General features: G+C 48.4%; 1 long non-coding RNA gene across 1 annotated transcript in view; it reads left to right on the forward strand.

The window, feature by feature from the left end:
* The window catches only part of LOC138453063 (uncharacterized), a 195,403-nt gene extending 189,967 nt beyond the window's left edge, over positions 1-5,436 (forward strand). The window contains exon 3 of the long non-coding RNA XR_011260357.1: positions 5,152-5,436. This is a non-coding gene — a long non-coding RNA (uncharacterized lncRNA). The remainder of the gene's footprint in view (positions 1-5,151) is intronic.
* The last annotated feature ends 15,700 nt before the right edge of the window (positions 5,437-21,136 follow it).

Below are 21,136 nucleotides of genomic sequence, written 5' to 3' on the forward strand. Positions count from 1 at the left end.
TTGGCTCCTGCAAACCTAGAGTTTGGATGTTACTCATTGCCCACAGAATGTAAAGATATGCTGGCCAAAGCTAGGGCACTGCCTTCCCTTGCATGCTACAAGCACAAATGAAAACGCTTTTCTGTGTGATGTAATTTGCAGGGATTTTTCTCCCCTTCGCCTAAAAGCTCCTCAAATCCTGCCATACGTGCTCTCCCTAGAAAAGGCAGTCCTTGCTCATACATCTATCAAGGTACACCTGGCAGCTATCTCACGATACACTTGAACACCTGGCAGGCCTTCCTTGTGGTCTCACAGACTTGTTTAAGAATCCCTAAAGGGTCAGTTCAGACAATTAATTCCTGTGAAGGCCATAGCCCCAGCCCCAGCATGGGAGCTCGGTGTCTTCTGTCAAAATTGAGGAGTCGTCCTTTTGAATGCTTTCACAGTATTTCTGTAAAGCATTTGTCTTGGAAGACTGCCTTTTTGGTGGCTTTCACTTTGGCCAGACGTGTGGAGAGTTGCAGGCTGTCTCTTACAAATCACCTTATTTGTCTTTCCCTCAGTCCAAGGTCGTGCTGCATACTCATCCATCCTTCATGCCAAAGGTACCGTCCGACATGCATTTGAATGAGCCTTTAGTTCTGCCTGTCTTCTTCCCCAATCCTCCCTCTCCTGCAGAACAGGCTTTGCATTCACTGGAAGTGGCGCGTGCTTCGAAGTTCTATGTCGCACCCACTAAAACTTTCCGTAGAACTTCAGATATTTAACTTTTGCACATGGGACGGCAAGCGAAATCCGTATACAAGGCTTCCATTTCCAGGTGGCTCACTGGCTGTGTCACCTATTGCCACTACCTTGCAAAAGGGCTGTTTCTCCTGGAAGGCTGAGAGCCCATTCCACCAGTGGTTGCCACTACAGTGTTCATGTCTGGTGTTCCCCTGCTGGACATATGCATCAAGTCTGGTGTTCCCCTGCTGGACATTTGCAGGGCTGCGACGTGGAGGTTGACTCATCCTGTCACAAGATTTTACTGCATCAACAAGGATTTCAGAGTTGAGTCCTATGTTGGCCAGGCAGTGCTTCACCACCTGTTTAATTGAGGTGAGTGTGTTCTAGAGGTCAGTTATGGTATTGCTTCTGTTGAGTCTGTGCCACCTCCTGTGGTGTTTATGTACTGCTGTATAATCGTATTCATAAGTGCGCGAGTCCATGTAAGATCCCATTCAGGAGAAGGAGCCAGTTACTTACCTGTAACTCTTGTTCTCCAGCATTGCTATCATACATGGATACCATGTAAAGACCTTGCAAGCCATGGTCAACTTGAGATTAAAGCCTGGAAAATGTTCTTTTAATAATGACCTCAACCCCTATTCAAGCTCTATATCTTGAATTGGGCCTTGACAAATATAATTTACCAAGCGTCAAAGATATTTTATGATCATGGTGTGCAATTTCTGGGCTATGCTAAACACATTCCAAGCACATTTCTGAAAAAGGAATTCAGCCGCAATAAAGGCATGACTTCTCAATTTATTGACTTGGTACCACCGTCTATAGCACTGTTAAAACCTGGACTGAAGCAATCCGATCACACTGATTTAAGAACATAAATTGTAGTACAGTCGCCAGAGAAGGAATCTTCACTGGTGTTTTAGTTTAAAAGAGGATGTGGAATCCTTTTGTAAACCCACATTTTCTGTGGGGTTTATTATGCATGGGCTGTGTGCCTTCTGTTGGCAGGTGTGTTTGTTTATAGTCCTTCCTTGTTGTCCGTTCCTCCTGACGGCATGTGTTTTTGGCACGCGCATAGTTGGAGACCCAGAGATGTTGGGCTCCACCAGCAGGGGGATCAGGGCTGCCCGTGAGGTGATTTCACCTCAGGAGTTACGTGACCCGCCCCCCTTGCTGGCAAGAGCTAAAGGTAACTCCTCGTGAGTATAACAGCCCGAGGGGGTTCGCATCGGGAGAGAGCCAGAAGAGACGATGGGAAACAGAAGCTCCAGACCTTCACAGAGGGCACCAAGGCCCTCTGTCGAATCAGGGCCGCTCGCCCCGACCCATAGGCCGTCAGCCTATCTGGAGCTGGCAGTTCTCTCTCCCCTACCTGGGGTCGAGAGAGTGAATCCGTGGGAGATTGAAGGAGCACTTGGCGGGGTTGGCTGCCGGCCCGCCACTGCTTATAAGAAAAAGGGAGAGCGGGGTCAGGTGCTGTGCTGCATAGTTCAGTCAGGTAGTAGAGGGGGGAGGTGAAACGGGGCTACAGTGCCCTGTGTGTGCCAACCCAGGTTAACATATGGGCAGTCTTGGATGAGAACTTGAGGTAATATTTGCTGCTCCTGGCGTGTGACTCTGTGGAGTCGTGTTTCCTTACAGTAGCGCAGTAGGTGTGGGCGCTGAGGTAATTCATGTGGTGCAGAGGTGGGTTTGAACGACCCCAGGGACACTGCGCGTAAAGGCCCATTGGTGCCCTGTAGGGGTTGGTCCACTGTTGAGGGGCCAGTGTCCCGCCCATCTGCCAGGGCCTGTATCAACCTGTTGGATCGCGAGTAGTATCGTTCCACCGGGGTAGAGGAGGATCTAGGCCTGGGGGCATCACTGTGTGAGTGGGACGTTTGGGGCACTAAGGTTCTATACCCCTGTACGGGGAGCAGCTACCAGTACTGAAGGTATATTGACCCTGCAGAAATTGTTAGTTATTTGGCAAATGCAAAAGTGTTTATTCTCGGGAAATCCCTGTGACTGAAATGATTATTTATTTAACCAATGCAAAAGTGTTTGTTTTCAAGAAACCCCTGTGACAGAAAGGAAATGTATTTATCAAATGGGAAAGTGTCTATCCTCAGGAAATCCCTGTGACAGACGGGGTTGTTTATGTATCAAATCTGAAAGCATTTATTCTCAGGAACTCCCTTTGACAGGAATGGTTATTTATTAAATGTGAAAGCGTTATTCTCAGGGTAATCCCTCAGACCGGAATGATTATTTATCAAATGGGAAAGCGTGTGTCCTCGGGAACTTGCTCATGAACGACTAGATTAGCTATGACCCTTGCATGACTTCAGGTGATCCTCATGGACCCATGTTATTATTTATTTAACCAATGTGTATCCAATGCTATGTTAAGAGAGTAAATGAATATTGTAAAGAATGGTTTTTTTCTTGTACTAGCAGGGAGCAACTCTGTTAGTAGCCTGGTGGTGTAAGAGTGATCCAGTGTATGTATTATTGGTTTAGCATAATTCATTACATAAAACGAAAGTGGATCCTGCTAAACAAAGAATAAGACTGTGTATTTGGGCAAGGTACCAGAGCTGCTGTCCGTCCTCAAAGGAAAACCCACTGAGAGCCCTCACTAGGTCTCTCTCACACTGCAACCACCTTGCCCCCTCCTTCCCCTCTTGGGATACCCATTTTCCTTGCACATGTGTGCAGTAAGGTGTTAGACTCCGAGACTCAGGACTCCTGCAGGTAGCTACTCGTTCATTCCTACAGAGAGGAATAAAGTTAAAGGGAGAAATACCTTACACTTTACTGGCCGTCACTGATGTAAAACCATGACCGCAACTCTCAATGAGATAAAAATATAGCTATGTGACTTGGAAATGCACACTTTTACCTTCTTTTAAATAGTGAATCCTGCCAGTCAGTTGTTGAAGGGGCTTGGAAGAGTACTACTTTAAACATAAGGCTTTGCCCACTATGAACATCGGAGGTAGAAAACATAGTACCAGTGGGCCTATTTTTCCCCACGCAGAGGGTACTTTTCATACCACGTTTTGTGTGTGAATTGTTTACTTGTATCAACACTTTGGATCTGTGCTACAACTGCGGTGTTTAGTCAAAGGATCGGAGAAAAAAAGGGTCGACGGGACAAAGGATCGACAGGACAAAGGATTGAATTTTTTTTTAAATTATATATTTTTTTACGTTTTCGTTTTGGAAAAAAAGTGATTTTTAGCAAATAAAGGGGGATTGGAGAGGGAACCCCTCCCCCCCCAAAAAAAGTAAAAAAAATAAAAAATTCGATCCTTTGTCCCGTCGACCCTTTTTTTTTTTTATCCTAAGTGCTATGAGTGTGATGTTGTCTTCTTTAAAACTCTGTTAAATGCATAGCTTAATGTATTCATGATAACTGGTCTTGTTGTTTTGTGTGGATTTCAATGAAAGCTTAAAAACAAAGGTTTATTTTTGATTTGAGGATCTCCTGCTTTTCACTGGGACATAAGAAGAGCTTGTGCCATACTGGACTGATGTGTTAAAGGTTTTAGCAGACACAAGTCAAATACCTGGGTGGGTCACTCTGTCTAAAGAAGATCTGTTACACCTCAGATTGATGAAATTGAGAATAAAGAGATGTTCCAACCACTCACAGAAAAAGCTAAATTCTCTGTAATCGACAGTCCAGAGAACTGCCCTTCGATTTGGCTTACCTGGTTTGCAGAGAGCCCTTGTCACGCTCAAAACTCTGCACGGCAGCCATTCTTGAAAGTCTAGTTTTTGTGATTTAAGTTTGTACAGAGGACTGGTTGCCACTACATTGCTGTAAGAGCTCTTTTATCCCATCTTCTAAAACTTGGGACTAGGCGCGCTACTATATGTAGTAGTTGGCAGACCTGATTGCAACACTAAATTGCATATCATGTCAGTTCTAATCTATAAACTAGCCCCTTCAAGCATCAAACCCACATGTGCCCACATGGGGATATATGTAGCATTATATGCTCAGTGATGATGGAAATAGTAGAGACAGTAGGTTTGACATTGTGTTAGGGGGAATGGTTGACTCCCACCATCCTCCCCCAAAAAGGGATAGCACACATACTCCAGGTACTTGGACAGAGTAAGAGAAGGTATGATTGGGGTGTGGGCGCATAAGAGAATCTACGTGAGGCATAGAAAATATTAGTTGGCAGCTGTGGATCGAGAGTTCATGTTTCTCCAGTTGCGTGCGTTACAGAATGGCAGGACTTTGTAACCCAGGAGGGATCTGCCAATGGGAAGAAACCTTTCCTTCTATAACCTGTATCTTCATATCAGTGGGGAGGCTATGGAATGGGCATGTCCTGAAGGAGGAGGATGGGCCTTTATAGACCCAAGAAGGAAAGTTAGATGGGGTTGTTTACAAAAGAAAGAGGGTGGCCAATGTAATCCCTGTTCTTTATCTTGCAGAATGGCAGCCTACGCAAGGATCACAGAAGAAGAGACCACGTTTCCCTGGCAACTCCTGAAATATGAACAATAAAAGAGAGGGACATGATCAAGAAGGCCTGACTACCTAGTGAGCGAGTGAGGCAAATGAAACTGTACACACAGACCAACAAGAGAACTACTGTAAAGAGCGAGGACAGAGTGAAGTAAACAGGAGCAACCCCGTAAATTATGAAGTTACTTGCCACTGCCGACTTTGAAGGTTGCAGATAATGTTAAAACAAATAAACAAAAAAAGCAAGTTCATGAGCTTAATGTTGAGAGTGTCCTTTGTTTCGATACCACCTTTGTCGGGGGGGGGGTCCTTCGCTTGGTGTCTCCCCTCTCCCCCGAGGTCCATCACCACGCTCTTGCTTCCCCTCAGGGTCCTCTCCCAGGTAGTTGTACTCTGGGGGCCCACTCTTAAGCACTTCCTTTGTTGCAATTTCGTGCTCTGAGGCCAAGGGCTTTAACTGGCAGGGTTGCAATGGGGTAGGCACATGCCCCTCTTCTCAGGGGCAAGCTAGCACTGAAATGCTAGGCAATTCTCCTCTGAACAAGAGTACCACAGCAACCCCATACATGTGTTTCAGCCTTGTAGGGTATCATCAGTGAGGTGAAGCTGCGCCTCTCTAAGAACAGTGAGCAAGGGGTCCATGTCTGGATCACCCTGGTAACTTCGGGTTAGACCCAAAGTTAATTTATACAAAACAAGGGGGGGTCTGGGAAACTCTCTACCAGCATGAACACCGCCCATTGACTTGTTCTTGGGCGGATGGCCCCTGGGAGAGTCTCAACCGAGTCTTTAGCTCACTGGTCTTTTCACAGAGAGGAGCGCCTGCTACCTTTTTTTTTTTTTAAAGATTTGCAAGGAACTTGGGGTTGGTCACCCTGGGTTACCTGGGGGCAATCAGACGTGGAATCCCTGCTCACTGTGCTCAGAGAGGCACAGCTTCACCTCACTGATGAGGCCCAACAAGGCTGAAACACGTGTATGGGGTTGCTGTTGGTACTCTTGTTCAGAGAGGAATTGCCATAGCATTTCGTTGCTGGACTGCCCATGTGGGTGGGACAAAGACTGATATGCAAATGGATATTTACCATCAGTGAAAGGTACAGTGAGCAAAAGGCGTGTGCTGCAAACTCGCATCTCAGAACAGGTTATCATGCCATGTTCTTTCTGGAGAGGAGCGCCTGCTACCTTATTTTGAAACTATGCTGACTGAGGGGCAGTCGGTGCTAATCTCTGATAATACTAATTGTTAAGTTACTAATTTGAGTTTGCTTGTTTAACATTAACATGCGTATGCGCATTGTCTCATGTCGGGCTTGCTAGAGGAAAGCACCTACGGACGCGCGCGTACGTGTTGTGCAACGTATGTCTCTGTTTACAATTGCACAAACGAACAGCTTATTTGTTTTGACGACACGATTAGTCTTCTCGGCAAGGACACAGAAAAGCAGTTAGAGACAGAGAAAGGATGAAATGTTAGCGCAAAGCAACAATAGTTAGAATAGGAACTTGAACGATTAGCAGAGCGTGGACAGTTTCTGAGTGAAGCACTGCACAGCAGTAAGCAGCATTAAATCTCAGTCAGAATATTGATCAAATGAAGTCAGCTCAGAAGGGTCGTTGGGCAGAGGGCTGACAATAAGAGGCTCACAAACTGAATATTCAAAGACTTTTGAGTAAACAAGTTGTAAGTGCGCAGCAGTGCAGACAAGAACTATTGTTTGAGATCTCCCACAGACTCGGCGGAGAAAAAGGTGAAGAGCAAGAGTTGCAGCAAACTGAAGCATCAGTTATCAAAAAGATAAAGACAAAGACATTGAATGTTACTTCAGTTTTAATAAAGGAAAGCCTATCAGCACAGCATGCATAGGCTGCTGGTACTTATGGGTCAGGGAGACAAGGAGATAAGGTAAGAGAGAGAAAGGGTTAGTTGAAGTAATTACTTCTATTGCGATTGCTTTCTAGGTCTTCACAGCAATTTGCAAATCCAAGTTTACCCAGTCCAGAGAGGAGGCGGGAGCAGTGGGTGTAGTGAAGATCTGCATTTATTTTTTCCAATTCCTCTTTCCCCTTGGGTTTGCCAGTTATGATAGTTTTTATAAAATCAGGATTGTTAGGCTGGCATGCTTGGAGGTGTCTGGTGGGCTATCGTCACTGCTGCAGGAATTCGCAACTGGACCTGACACTTCTGGGCATAGACCCCTCTCGAATATCGGGCATCCTCTCATCAGGTTCACTCTGGCTTTTTATTCCACGTGTCGATGGAAGATGGCTTTCACCCCTGGATCCCCCTAAGCTGGGCTCAGACCCTTCTCGCCTATTGCCTCCGTCTGCCGGATTCACTCTGGCTCTTATTCGCAGGCTTTCCTCTTTTGTTTTCACAGTTCTATGGGTGACTACTTCTCACCCTTGGATCTCCCTCTTCTGGGCTCAGATCCTTCTCATATCTCGGCCTCCATCTGCTGGGTTCACTACAGCCTTTTCCAAAGTATTCATGAATCTTAATGTCTTTTCAAACAGTTCTTGTGGACATCCCTCTGCCAGGTTCACTCTTTCCAATACACTGTTTCTTGGGACTTTAGACTTCACCCCTCTTTACTGGCATCCCTCCACCAGGTTCACTCTTGCCAACTTTATCAATCTTGCCTTTTTCAATCACCTGTCAGTTCAAAGTCTTTCGATTGTACGTAGTATTTTGCAAGACCCCTTTATGATCACTTTGACCATTCTTTACAGCCTCCCCAAGGCCTTCTGGTATTAGCAGTTTCAACAAACACGGGATTGAGCAGAGTCTCTCTCGTAAGCACCCACGTGGTGACAGATCCCTCTGCAGCTAGGCTCGCCTTTATTCTTACAGTTCTTTGAACTTCTCTGGTGTTTCTATTTTGCAGCTTTCGGTCAACACAGTTCAGTTCTTATCCATTTACCCCTCAACTCAATGGCTGTGATGAATCGCTTGGCTTTTAAAAATATCCGGAGTCATGGCTGGTACCACCATAGCAGACGCCTCCCTTAGACCTGCTTATCTTCGTAGGCACGCTCCGTTTACCATTGACATCTGCCTCAACACATGCTGGCTATTGTTTGCGGTCTTATGGTTCCTTCTGTGGAGGGTTCATAGGCCTTGGCCGGAAAGGGTAAGGTCGCTTTTCTCCTTGTTACCCCCTCGGAATGCTCAGTCTTCTCCTCTTGAACTGCAGTGCTGAGTTAGCTCTCAAGTCGTGCGGTCTGCCTTGATCGTACTGTGCTCTCTTGCTCCACCTTTTATCCCTGTGGGGAAAGGAAAGGGCTGTCGGGGGTGTGTGATTCTGATGAATTGTCTGACTTTGGCTGACCCTATATTGGGACATTTCAGGTACAGAGCTTGGTGGTTAGTCTGTTGTCTTCTACTGTGTAGAAAAGTGTTTGTGTCGGAAAAGGGGGAGGAGGGGTTTAGAGTGTCTGAATATTCTACAGGATAGGATTGGGAAGAGGTGTTATAGGGAATTATAACCCTTGTATCAGGACGTTTGGTGACCTCAGAAAGGGTAGATTGGTAGGGTTTGGGAATCAAACGGGAATGACTGGATTTGTTGTGAAACGAACATTGGGCATTGTGGGAACAGTAGTGTTTTGTTAATGCCAATTGAGAGTTTGAAGAATAAGGACTATAGGGATGTGGAAAAGGATTGGGAGTATTTGGGTAAGACACAGGAAAACGGGGATTCCGGGAGTTGTGGTTTTTGAGGGCAGCAGGGTTAGGGCTCTTATGCGACTTGTCAGACATGGAGGGGTTGTAGCTTTTGAATAAGAGGGATTCAATGGGAGAAAGGGGGCAGATGTAATGCAGCCTAGAAAGGCCTCCAGGATTTTGTTCTCTCCTCTTCCCTCTGTATAAAACTGTGTCACCTGGGGCATTCCTCCGAGCATAACTCTGGGCTCCCCTACCCAGGTGATCCTCCCTCGCTCATCCAGCCACAGTGTTGGGATCTGAGAGTGCCAGCCCTTCCCTGGTCACCAGAATAAGGGTTTCCCGAGGTCTACTCAGGAAAATACCCTCAGGTTTCTCACAGTGCACTATGTCAGGAGCGCTAAAATAATACACCTCCCCACATTGTAATTGTACTCTGCTCTGTCGTATTTTCGGTCAGCCCTGTATCTTTATTATCCTCTTCCTCCTCCCCTTGTCACGTGACGCTGGCTCCACCTCTCTCACGTGACTCGGGTCAGCATACACTACATTCCTCCCAAACTTGGATCTCTTGAATATAGTCTTTTTTATTTTATTTATTTATTTGTAATGCACCGGTAGCTCGCAAGCTACGGGGCGCAGAGACAAGAACACAAGGACAGACAAATGTTGGACGAGGACAGTTTACGAGACACACAGATTCAGACTAATGTTATAACTGAATACTAAGATGTGGGATTTAACTGAAGATGTGTGTTATCAGTTATTTACGGAAGCGCAGGTAATTCACTTCGTCTCATGTTAGCAGGGAGATTGTTCCACTTTCCCGCAACCACGATAGGGAAGGAGTTTCCCAAGCCAAAGGTACATTTGTGTGGGGCTACCGTGATCTTGGCCAGATCAGTGGATCTTAACACTCTACTAGGTACGTAGAGGTTGATTTTAGATTTTAAGTATGCTGGTGCTTTCCCGTGGATACATCTGTGCACCAGGGTCAAAGCTTTGAACTGTACCCTCTCTTCAACTTTCAACCAGTGAAGCTCTCTTCTGGCCTTGCAGATGTGGTCAGATCTTGACTTTTGCTTGAGGATTCTCACTGCATTGTTCTGGATAAGTTGGTAACTGGTGAGGCATTGTTTATTAGTCCCTAGAATAAGTGCATTGCCATAGTCCAGGCGTGAGAGTATATGAGCCATGGCTATGGTGGCACAATTGTCTTCCGACAGATATGGTTTAATGGCTTTCAGCAATCTAAGATAGTAGGAGCAGTTTTTTTTTAATTTTTTTTTTACTACATATTGTGCCTGGGCTTCAGTTCCCTAAGACATTTCGAGCATCATTCCCAATGTTTTGACTTTATCCAGGACTTGCATTTGGGTGTCATTTATCTAAAACGAGCCATATGCGAGAGGTAGTTTAGTTCTGGCTTGGTGTGAGCCAAATGCCATTAGCTCCGTTTTTTTGCCATTCAAACACATTCAATTTGCATCCATCCATGATCCTACAATATTATAGGTTGTGGATAGATGTTCATTATCTTTCTTGTAGTCCCTCTCAATTCAATCACCAGCTGAGTATCATCAGTGTAATTGGTGAAGAATATGTTGATGTGGTCAAGGACTAAACCAAGATATCTCAAGTAGATATTGAATAGCAGAGGTGACGTGCTGGCACCTTGTGGGACGCCACATTTTTCAAGGGAGAATTTGTCCTCCCAGTGCACTCGTGAAATCCTGTTAAGAAAGGACGTTATCCAACCAATTTGCTTCTTAAGAGCAGTTAGCTGTTTTCTTTAGGGCTAGTTTAAGGAAATCGTGGTCCAAAAGATCGAACGCTGCGCTTAATCAAGGAAGATAAGGAGACCTGCCCTACCTTTGTCCATTATGCTAAGCATTTTAGTTTGTAGGTCGAGCATGGCAGTCTTGGTACTGTGGGCCGGACGAAACCCTGACTGTTGGTGGTGTAGGGATTCAGAGGCTTCCACATGGGCCTGTAGTTGTGTGGTGGCTATCTTATCCATCATTTTTAGGATGAAATTGCAGTTTGTGATGGGGCTGAGGTTGTTAGGGTCTTTTTGGACCGAATTAGTTTTTTTTTTTACTAGGGGTGTTACAGTAACCCTTTTTATTTCACTGGGTACTACCTGGTCTCAGAATGAGGCGTATTGACTCAATTGGGTCTGTCTATAATCCTCTCAGGTTGGTCAGGTCCTGGCACCTCTGTGCTCTTTGATGGTAGACTCTGTGTAGGATGTACCCCTGCAGTCGGGATGAGGGGCGAGGTTCTTCTCGTAGTCCAAACCAGGTGTTGGTCCTTCTCTTGTGTTCTCCTCCTTCCCGGCTTTCGCCCGCATCCTCGTCGAGTGGAGGTGGTGGTAGTGCCTCATTCTGCGTGGGTGTGTCGTCCCTTTCCTCTGGGTGTTCCACAGGCGGCTTCAGTGCCTGCACTACCTCTGTTATTTGTAGGTGGTTCTCTTTCCAGAGTGTTTAAGGTACCTTGCGGAAATGGGAGATGTTATGTTTACTACTTCCTGCCCTCTGGTGGCCGTTATCAGGCTGTGGTCCGTATTGCTCACTGTCCAGGGGCGTGACTCGTATTTGCAGAATCATTTTCTTTGGGGGTGTGTCGCCAGCCTGGAGTTCTCGGTGTTGTGCTCGACGAGTGTGGCTCTCCCTTTCATTCCGTTTCTCTCGTGTCTCTTCGATGAGTAGCGAGTCAGGCTCGGGTGCTACCCAGTTTGGGTACAGCAGTAGTTCAGCATGATGGGTACCCCAGACATTAACGGCCGGACTGACTCGTGTAGATGTGTGGGGGGGGTCTCCCTGTGTGACTTGAGAAATCAATACACGGCTGGCAGCCATGGCTGTTGTTGGTCCTTTGCGATTCTGATGGTCTTGTTTAGTGACCTACATGGGGTAGTCTTGTGGTGGTTTATGCTGAGGCTTTTCAGGAACTGTTGTAGTAATTGTCTGGTAGAAAGGGGCACAATATCGCTCTTTATTTTCTATGGTATTCCATGTATGGCAAACACCTTTTCCAGGGCCGTTATGACAGATGTGGCGTCTTTTAATGTGTTCGACTTCTGGGTACCTGCTGAATTTGTCTGTTAGGAGAAATAGCCTTCTCCGGCAACGAGACACATGAAACGATTTGGAAAAATAACCCAACTACCATCAACAAAGAGATCCTCTTAAAAATCACTGCTAACTACAAAGATTAAATTCTTGTAGCTAAACGTGATACTTATAATAAACGCATTGATAAAGCTAGTTCTAGCACAAGAGAACTTTTTACTATCCTGAGAGAACTCGAATCACCCATCTCCCCCTCCCCCCAACCCCCCACCCCAACAGATCTTTGTCCCAAAGACCAAACCTGGTGCACAAAAATGCAGGAGGCCTTGGGAAATAAAATGAAGATGCTCCAACAGAAAATTGCGGACAAAAAATGCAACCTGCCACCACAAGTTAACACCCAGAAACAATGTCTCAACATTCCCACCTCAACAATTTAAATTTGCACCAGTATCACCTCAAGAGGTGCTAAACATTATAGCTTCCCTCAAACCATAAAACTGCCTAGGGGATTCATGCACAGCCTCTATCATAAAGGATGCAGCAAGCATCCTCGCCCCCTTCATCACATCGCTTTTTAATGCCTCCTTCCGCACTTGTACTGTACCCACCAACCTGAAGAATTCATGGGTGCTTCCTCTCCTAAAAAAAACAAACATCTCTCGACCCCAATACACCCACAAATTTTAGACCCATCACCACAGTTTCATTCTTGTTGAAGATTATAGACAAAGCAGTCTATAATCAAATAAAAAACTTCCTGGAGTCCAACAAACTACTAGGTCTCTGTCAATTAGGCTTCAGGCCACAACGCAGCACAGAAACTGCCTTCATTGACCTTAAAACACAAATTGACGACCTCCAAGGAAACCCGGCCCTCTTGCTCCTGCTGGATCTATTGGCTACCTTTTGATTTGGTTGACCACAAGATCCTATGTAATCACATTTCCACAACAGCGCACTTCTCACCAGAAGCTACAGCATGGATCAAGTCCTTAAGTAAAAGGTCGATGAGTGTGTTCTCAGCCTCGGCCGCAGCTAATCCTATCCCCATAACATGCAGAGTCCCTCAAGGATTGTGTGCATCACCCACCATGTACAATGCATTTACCAAACTATTGTTTGATGACCTGGATCACCTGGGTGTCACCTAAACAAACTATGCAGATGACACCCAGATCCTTATTGCACTGTCGGGTGTCTATGACATGGACTTGGCCTTGATAAACAGGATCTACCTTATCATTCAGGCATGGAGAGCCACACATGGTCTCTGCCTGAATGAAGAGAAAACTGAACTCTTCCTCCTAGCCACCCCAATCAAAATCGCCAAATTGGGTGACCAATACCATTCTTTTAATATTGATGCTAACAACATCAAATTCGCCAGCGAGGTAAAAACACTGGGTTTTTATCTAGATTCCTCACTAAACATGTGCAAACAGGTCAGCACAACAGCCTCTGCAACTGCATGTACATGCAAGCTCATTCGGGCCTGTAAACCTTTCCTTTCCTCTAAAAGCTGCATCACTCTGGCCAGAGCCTTAGTCTTATCCAGAATTGACTACTGCAATGCCTTATATCTAGGATCCAATAAACACATCACCAAGAAATTGCAGATCCTGCGGAATAATGCTCTCAGGACAGCCCTGAGCATTCCTCGCAGACAACACATCTCCACTATAAAAAGGGATAACAACTGGCTCTCCATCAAAGAAAGAATTCAACTAAAAACGCTTTAACCTACAAATTCCTCAATACCTCAGCCCCACAGTATCTCACTGAGAGATTCTCTCTAAAACACTGTGCCCGACTTACCAGATCCACCAACTCGGGATGCCTGCAAATCCCTAGATATAAACTTTAAAAAGCAGGCGGTAGCAGCATCGGTCCAAGCTGCCCAACTCCAGTTCTCAAAGCAGAGGGGAGAGTCCAATCAATCCTTCCACTGCTTCAGAAGAAATATGAAGATCTGGCTCATCACGAATGATGCTCTGTATTAGCCTATCCAGCCCGCCTCCATCTGAACTCCGCTTAGCATCTCTACCTGTAAATGAATACCGTACTCTGTTGATCTCTTACTGTGTATCATGTACATAAATTATATATTCGAGAGGATTGGGTCCTCCGACGTATTCCATATCTATGACAGATAATGTCCACAGCTGTGCTGCTTCGGAAAATCTTTGGCGTCTGCGTTCTGCGTCGATGACGTCGATGTGCCGTCCCTAAGGACCTCCTCGGACGGCTGACGTCACCCGATGTGACAAGTAGGACGCACGACGCACGACGCCCATAGCCTCAGTTCCGTTTTTTACGTGAACGTGTTCGCTTCGTGAATCTCGGTACGCCTCGACTCGTTGGCGATGCTGTTTTCAATTCTCGGTTCGTTGAACCTGTTCTGTTTTTTGTGAAGACCTGTTCGTGGCGATGTCTACTTCGTCTTCAACCCCGCGTCCGGGCTTCAAGAAATGCGGGGACTGTGGGTCCAAGATGTCGGTCACGGACTCGCACGACGCCTGCCTCTGGTGCCTCGGGGAGGCCCACGATACGGACGACTGTGTCGACTGCCAGTCGCTCACGGCAAAGGCCTTGCGAGAACGAAAGAAGAAGCTGTCGGTAGGCCGGATGTCTAAGCCCCGGAAGTCGAGGTCTGCGGGGCTTTCGACGGATGACTCGAGGGGCGACTCTCTGCGTCATCGTCGGAAGTCCAGTGGGTCTCCTTCCAGGAGTCGGTCTCGCCACTCCGCCTCTTCGAGGCATTCCCGGAAGCGCCGGCATCGGTCGCCTTCCCCCATCCTCTTCTGAGGACTCCGCCCGTCGGCGGGTCGCTTATCCCTCTATGCAAGCGACACCGGAGGAATGGGCTTCCTTCGGGAAGCAGATGCTAGCGATTCTTGAATCGCAGGGCACCGGTCCGTCCGCGCCTCCGAGTGGGGTCGGTCGGCACCAGTCGAGAGACACCGCTCGTACGCCTTCGGGCTCGGGTGGTCGGCACGGCTCGCGGAAGAGGTCCCGCTCGGACAAGGGTAGCCGTTCTCGCCATGCCCGTTCCAGGTCCCAGTCCTCGACGTGCTCGAGACCGCGTGATCCTGTGCCGTCTTCGAAGAAGTCGTCGGCGCTCAGGTCGTCGACGATTTCTCTCGAGGCTCCGCCTCAGAGTGGGTCGTCGGCGCCCAGGTCGTCGAGAGACACGCTCGGAGCTCCGGCTTCGAGGCCTGTGTCGACGCCACCGATGCTGGCGGCGCTGCAGTTGACGCCGATTCGCTCGACGTCGACGCCTTTTCTGTCGGCGCCGACTCGTTCGGCGCCCTCGACGCCTTTCGAGGCGGTGGTGTCGGAGGGGCCCCGTGGCACGGGGTTTGCCCCCAGGAAGGCTCTGGCTAAGGTCAGGCACTGCTTTGGTCCCCAGAGGTCTTCCTCTCCCCGCCTGGAGTACATTTCAGAGGGTGATGAAGGCTCTGATGACGGTTTGGTTCCGGTTTCGGTTCCGGATGAGCTAATCTCGGGCCATAGCCAGTTGGATGACCTGAGGCAGTCACTGCATGATGCCAGTGGACTGGACACCTCTCCAGAGGTGGAGTTTTGTAGACCGGAGCCTGGCACTCATGGCGATTCTTCGTATCGGCGCCTTATGTCTCGGGTCACCGAGTACTTGGGTTGGTCAGCTCCCCCAGGGGAGTTTGTTCAGGATGATCTCACGGACATCCTTGATCTCGGTCCCCCCACTGACCCGGTTTTGCCGTTTCATATGGCTTTGCAGAGAAGGGTGGCGGCGGCTTGGACTGCTCCGGAGAGTCTCCCGGCAGTGGGCAAGTCTTTGTCTCGAAAATACCGTCCAGCCAGTAGCGACCCCTGCTACTTGTCCAGGCACCCCACTCCGGAGAGTTTGGTGGTGCAGGCGGCTATGGCCCCGGAAAAGCAGGCGTTGTATGCTACCATCCCTCCGGATAGGGACGACAAACGTTTTGACGGCTGGGCGAAAAAAGTGGGTATGGCTCTTCAGGCGGCCAACTCCATATGTGCCTTGTCTCGTTTCACACACACTCTGTGGAACTGTGTTGCATTAGCGGCTGAACATATTCCCGAAGGGGACGAATGGGAAGGTTTCCTTGCGATGGTTCAGGATGGCAAGGATGCCATGTGTGAGGCCGTTCAGTCGGGTCTGGACTTGGCAGATTGTGTCAGCCGGTCCATGGCGGAGAGCACCGTAATGCGCAGGTTTGCGTGGTTGCGGAAGTCTGGGTTCGCTCCTGATGTGCAGTCCCGGCTCCTCAACATGCCCTTTGATGGTGAACACCTTTTTGGCAGCAAGGCTGACGAGAGCCTTGAGAGGTTGCAGACCTCCAAAGCTGCAGGGAAGTCGTTGGGCGCTGCAGTTCGCCAACCTCCGCCTTTTCGTCCTAGGGGACAGCAATGGAGAGGTGGTTCCTTTCGCTATTACTCGTCCTTCAGTAAAGCGAGGGGAGCTAGCAGTCAAAGAGGCCATCGTAAGAGTGCCAGAGGTGGAAACAAAGGTACTCGAGGTGCCAAGGCCGCTCGGGCATGTCCTCTTTGCCCTCAGGCAACGCCGCAGCCGCTACCACTCAGTCATGAGGCCAGGTCCCATGGTTCGCCGGTTGGGGGAAGGCTGGCGCAGCATCTTGTAGAGTGGCAAGCCATTACTTCGGATGTGTGGGTTCTGGAGATCATAACCCACGGCTACTGTCTTCCTTTTCGGCAGGGGCCTCACGACAATCCACCAGGGAATCTCTCTTTGAAGAGTCCGGATCCGCTCCTTGCGCAGGAAATTCAAGCCCTGCTGGAGAAAGGCGCCATAGAACTGGTACCTGTAGCGGAGAGGAACAAGGGATGGTATTCCCCTTATTTTTTGATTTCAAAGAAAGACTGGGGATTGAGACCCATCATGGACTTGAGCGGTTTGAACAAACTCCTCAGGAAGGACAAGTTCAATTACTCTTTCTCAAGTCCTCCAGGCCCTTCAACTTCAGGACTGGTTGATCTCTCTCGACCTCAAGGATGCTTACTTCCATGTGCCGATCCATCCCAAGCACAAGAAGTACCTGAGGTTCGCGGTTGGTGACTCGCACTTTCAGTTTCGGGTCCTGCCGTTCAGATTGACCTCCGCCCGAGGGTTTTCACCAAGCTCATGGTGGTGGTGGCAGCGCATCTCAGGAAAGGGGGGATTCAAGTCTACCCCTACCTGGACGATTGGTTGATCAGGGGGAGCTCTCCCGAGCAAGTCCTGGATCATCTGTCCGTCAACTGCCGCTCCCTTCACAAGCTGGGCTTCTCCCTCAATTTAAAGAAGTCCCATTTGACACCAACGCAGCGGCTCCTGTACATCGGAGCAGTGCTCGACACGTCCCTGGGGCAGTGTTTTCCTCCTCAAGTGAGGGCTTTTCACATTCAGCATATGGTGCATAAGTTTCAGCTTGCCCAAAATCTCCCAGCATCCGAATTCTTGAGACTGCTCGGCCTCATTGCATCCTGCATTCTTCTGGTGCCAGAGGCTCGTCTGCGGATGATATCTTTGCAGTGGGCACTCAAGCTCCAGTGGTCTCAGTCCTCCGGCAGGCTGTCGGACCCTGTTCAGGTGCCGCCCTTGGTAGCCCGGGACCTTCTGTGGTGGGCCGTCGAGGGCAATCTGATGAAGGGGGCCCCATTTTGGCTGCCCTGGCCGGAGGTGACGATCGTGACGGACGCATCCCTCGCGGGATGGGGAGCTCACTCCAATGAGTTGACAGTCCGCGGTCGTTGGTCTCCGTCGGAGTCCAGTCTCCATATCAATCTGTTGGAGCTGAGGGCCGTCAGGCTAGCCCTGAAGGCTTTTCTGCCGACTGTGCGCAGAAAGCGTGTCCTGATTCTAACGGACAACACGGTGGCCATGCACTACCTCAACAAAAAGGGGGGGGGGGGGGAAGGGTCACTTCCGCTGTGCAGGGAGGCGATGCAGCTCGAGTTCTGGGCCATCCAGCAGGAAGTTTCGATCTCAGCTGTTCATCTGGCCGGAGACAACGAGACAGACGCTCTGAGCAGGCAGAGCACGATCTCTCACGAGTGGGAGCTGGCTCAGGAGATTCTCCTGGAGATCTTCGCCCTTTGGGGGACCCCTTAAGTGGATCTCTTCGCCTCCAGTGTCAACCGGAAGTGCGAAAGGTTTTGCTTGTGGGAATTTCCTCCAAAAGGAGCCTTAGGAGACGCGTTTGTGGTGGAGTGGTCATTCCCACTGCTGTACGCGTTTCCTCCAGTCCCCGTCATCCCGCAAGTGGTGCGGAGGTTACGGAGGTTCGGTTCCCGGATGATCCTCATTGCTCCGGCGTGGGCCCGGAGGACGTGGTACCCGAACCTTCTCGACTTGTCCATCTGCCCTCCACGTCGTCTTCCCTACCGAGATGATCTGCTCTCACGGGAGGGGGGGGTCAGGTTCTCCATCCAGAGGTCAGATCCCACAACCATCACGCTTGGCTTTCTCAAAGGATGAGTTATAAGGATTGGGACCTCCCTGAAGACATGATGGTGGTGTTGATCTCGGCCAGGCGGCCGGCAACAAAGTCTCTGTACCGTTGCTGTTGGAGAAAGTTCTGCGACTGGTGCAGAGTTAAGAATGTGGATCCTTTTGTTTGTGACATTCCCACGGTTCTGTCTTTTTTGCTTTCTTTGGCCCACAGAGGCTTGCAAGTGGGGACCATTAAAGGTTACCTGGCGGCGCTGTCCATATTTAAGCGCTCGTCTGAGGAGTGTTCCTATTTTAAGATTCCTTTAATTTCGCCGTTTTTGAAAGGGCTCACTAATGTGTTCCCTCCGTCACCTTTTCTGGTGCCAGGTTGGGACTTGAACCTTGTTCTTAAGTTTCTTATGGGTGCTCCCTTTGAGCCTTTACATTCTTGCCCTTTGAGGCTGTTAACTCTGAAAACTGTGTTTTTAGTTGCGGGTACTTCCGCTCGGAGAGTGAGTGAGTTACAGGCACTTTCAGTTAAGCCACCCTTCACTGTGTTTCATAAGGACAGGGTTGTCCTTAGAGTTCGGCCTTCTTTTCTTCCGAAGGTGGTTTCGGAATTTCATTTGAGCCAGAAGGTTGTTCTTCCAGCGTTCTATCCTCCTCCACATCATGGTAAGGAAGAGGAGAGGCTCCATAGGCTTGATCCTCGGAGAGCGTTGAGCTTTTATATTTCACGCATGTCCCGGGTCAGAGTGGACGATCAACTTTTCATTGGTTACGCTGGAAAGCGTTTGGGACAAGCTGTGACGAAACAGACTTTGTCTCATTTGATTATTTTAGCTATCTCCGAGTGTTACCGCTTGGCGGGTAAGGATCCTCCGGCTGGCTTGCGGGCCCATTCTACCAGGGGAGTGGCCGCATCTACTGCCCTGCAGAGGGGAGTTCCTATTCGTCACATCTGTGATGCAGCCACCTGGGCTTCAGTACATACTTTTGTACGTCACTACTCCCTTGATTCCATCAGAGGGCAAGATCTGGCCTTTGGCAAGGCAGTTCTCTATTACGCAATTTGATTGGGCATGCTAAATTTTTATTCTAAATTCTTTCCCACCTCCTTGCTTGGTACTGCTTTGGGAGTCTGTCATAGATATGGAATACGTCGGAGGACCCAATCCCCTTGAAGAACAAGTTACTTTCTTACCTGGTAACGTTCTTTCGATGGGATGGTCCGACGACATATTCCATATCGCTCCCTCCCTGCCTTCCCCGCTGCAGAAGTTCTTTTGCGATTGCAGCTGCGTTCCGCAAGGCCTTGTGTGTCTGACTGGCAGAAAACTGGTGGCACACGTTCTGGGAAAAAACTATAACTGAGGCTATGGGCGTCTTGTGTCCTATTTATCACATCGGGTGACGTCGGAGGAGGTCCTCGGGGACGACGTCATCGAAGCAGGACGCAGACGCCAAAGATTTTCCGAAGCAGCACAGTTGTGGACATTACCTGTCATAGATGTGGAATACGTCGTCGGACCATCCCATCGAAAGAACGTTACCAGGTAAGAAAGTAACTTGTTCTTCTGTACTGTCTTTTTATTATCTTTGTATGTTACTATGAAACAGCATTTTCTTCTAATGCGCCCAGATACCTAAGGGTGAGGCGCGCACTATAAATAAAGATTCTTCTCAGAGAGTATGGCCCTGCATAGCTTCCCTGAGGAGATCCCATTGATGATTTGAAGGTAAACCGCGAGCTCTTCATCCGGGAATTAGCATCCCAGCGCCATTTCCCTGAGGCGCACATGCAAATCGTCAATGTTCTATTTAGCCCTTTGTCGGGGCATGCTGAAATTGAATCTTTCATGTTCAGGGTTCAACTCTGTTTTGAATTTGTTGTTCAGTGTTGTCTTCGCTGCCTCGTAATCAGCTGCTGCGTCTCTGTTAGGCAGAGTGTTGAACAGTCTGAGTGCTAGGATGCCATGCTTAAGTAACAGTAGGGTGTGCAGCTTCTTTAGCTTGCGCGTTTATCTCAAATTGTTGGAGCCATATTTCCCAGCATAAGGCCGCTCCTGTGGCATAAGGTTGAAAGTGCCTCATGAATGTCCCATGTATGTTATCTGGATCTGGTATTGGCCCATCCACCCTCACAGTATCTGGTCATTGCATCGAATGCAATAGCATCAAATGTCATACCAGAGAGAAAAAAAAGCATTGAAAAAAAAGCATTGAATGCATTTTTTTTTTTTTAAAGGTATAGTGTTTAGTTTCATTAAAATGGGTTTTAAAGGTTAAAAAAGGAGGTTTGGGGGAAACCCCCAATAAAAAAAAAATGTTTTAAATGCATTCAATGCTTTTTTCGATGCTTTTTTTTTTCTCTGGTATGGCATTCAATGGTATTGAGTTCGATGCAATGACTATACACCACCCTCACAGATCTTCTCCTAGTGCTCCTGCCACTTCCTTCTCTAGTGGGGCTGCTCTGTGGGATTGCCATGAGTGCAGGCGTGTGTGTATGTCCGTAATACTATTTCTTCTTGTTGGAGTTGGGTCCAATGGCCTTCCCGTCAGTGATGTGGTGCCTCCTCCTCACGTCGTCGCCTTGTGCAGGCCTGTGTTATGGCACACTGCTTCTTCACGTGCAGTACCACGCGTGGCTACCGGTGTTTGCCCTGTTAAGCTGGAGGTGCTGACAGTGTGATCTAAATTAAGCGCACGTGGAGTCGGTTCACCTTGTTGCCAGTGTGATGCTCTCTCTATCAGGCCTCTGGATGTTA

This window comes from Ambystoma mexicanum, chromosome 4p (genome assembly GCF_040938575.1).
Source record: "Ambystoma mexicanum isolate Mex_15411 chromosome 4p, UKY_AmexF1_1, whole genome shotgun sequence".
Taxonomy (NCBI): Eukaryota; Metazoa; Chordata; class Amphibia; order Caudata; family Ambystomatidae; genus Ambystoma; species Ambystoma mexicanum.